The sequence below is a fragment of the Aplysia californica genome, unplaced genomic scaffold (genome assembly GCF_000002075.1).
Source record: "Aplysia californica isolate F4 #8 unplaced genomic scaffold, AplCal3.0 scaffold00339, whole genome shotgun sequence".
NCBI lineage: Eukaryota > Metazoa > Mollusca > Gastropoda > Aplysiida > Aplysiidae > Aplysia > Aplysia californica.
The window spans coordinates 313,602-315,435 of record NW_004797609.1 but is presented as its reverse complement, the minus strand read 5'-3'; the positions used below and the strand labels follow the sequence as shown (position 1 = coordinate 315,435).

General features: G+C 41.4%; 1 protein-coding gene across 1 annotated transcript in view; it reads left to right on the top strand.

Annotated features, from left to right (window-relative positions):
• LOC118478031 (ABC transporter F family member 4-like) overlaps positions 1-1,834 on the top strand; it is a gene marked incomplete in the record, with an annotated part of 17,827 nt that overhangs the window by 536 nt on the left and 15,457 nt on the right. The window contains 1 exon segment of the mRNA XM_035970924.1: positions 1,259-1,330.

Sequence of the window (1,834 nt, the reverse complement as noted above, 5' to 3'; positions counted from 1 at the left end):
TCATCATCATCATCATCATCATCATCATCATCATCATCATCATCATCATCATCTTTATCAACACCACCACCACCTCTTTGATGGATGGGGGAGGTTGGGGGAGGGGGTAGACATGGTTGCAAAAAGATCAGCTCCAAACCACATCAAAATGTTACCTTTTTTGACGGCCAAATAACACGCGAGATTAGCTTTGATGTTTCAAAAAAACATGTTTGCTGGAGTGTTTCGATAACATTATGTTTAAGGCAGCGTGGTGGAATCAGGCTCTCGTCAAAATAATGAAATCGAAGAAAACAGCAGTTTTCTCCCTGTTAAGCAATGTTTATCAATTTTTTTTATTTTTTTTTTATTTTTATTTTTTTTTTATTTTTATTTTTTTTTTGGGGGGGGGGTGGCTCAACACCTTTTCTGTCCATTTACAAACACATTCCTTTGAGGATTTCAACCGATTAAAGGCACAAAAATATACATTTACAGTTTCCATGGACTCTCCACCTTTGGAATTTACCAGATTTGGCGTCCATTTTCTCGTTAATTTTACCTCTTAAATCAGGTGACCCCACCTCCTTCAATCCAAAAGATCTCCACTTCTATTGAAGATGGATGGGTGATTTTTTCATTGAAAACAAGACAAATGAACAAGCTTTAAGATGATACCAATAACTCAACATGCCCAAAAATTGACGAGAGCCTGATTCCACCACGCTGCCTCACATTTATTATGTTGTCTCTCTTGGTTCCTTCCCACTTTCTACTGTTACTATTAACTGGTCGCTTTTAAGGACAAGCGGGCCAACCCAAATTTCGGGGGTTTCCAGAAATCTTGACCTACATCAAAAGTGGGCATTGCCCTACCTATAGGAGAAGTTTGGTTTCATTTGTGTGTATATTTGTTAAGTTATGGAGAAAACTCCCCTTGTCTTTAAAAGAAACTGAACAAGGGGCAAAGAACGTTACCTTCGATTTTCTCAAAACAGCATTTTTCGGGATAGCCCGCTTGCGCTTAAAAGCGACCCTGTTGGCAAGCGAGCTGCCTTCAAAATGACGTCATGTTCACGTCCAGAAGGATGGTCATCATCATCATCCGGTGCCGTGCCGACTGGCGTGGGCGATCTTGGACCTCCACTTCACACTGTCCTGCGCTGCAGCAATGGTGTCTGTTGAAAGAAGGATGGTAACTCAGACAAAAAACATACAGACTTTCATAAAGAAAAACCTAACTCGTACCCAATAACATAACCTTTTCTTTCTTGTTCAGGTACCTCCAACTGCGATCAGTGAGAGAAGCAGAATCTCTTCATTCCTACCTCACAGGAGCACGCTACAACAGGTTAGTGTAGATGCCCATTGATCAATTAGGTGTATGATCAGATCACTGGCAAGTGTGCGTTGTATCAGGTGACCTCTTCTTTGTTTTTATCTAAACTGACCCGGATGTTCATTATGGCCTATCGCATCCCGTTGATTCCGCCCGCAAACGAAAGATTTGACTATTAGCCTGAAGGTCGGTTGTTTCCATCAAACCTATCAAATTATGACCTAAAAATTGAAACAGGTGTACTCTGGTCAGTGTGAAAAGATATTGACTACCGTCGAAATCGGAACATGGCTGCCTGCAGAAGAGGCACTCTGCTTAGCAGGATAAAGGGCCACATATGTATAGAAATCAGTTGAACATCAAGTTGGAGGGGGGAGGGGGAGAAAGAGGGGGAGGAGAGAGAAAATGAGATCTAGCAGGGGAGAGCGAAGAAGAAGAAGAAGAAGAAGAAGAAGAAGAAGAAGAAGAAGAAGAAGAAGAAGAAGAAGAAGAAGAAGAAGAAGAAGAAGAAGAAGA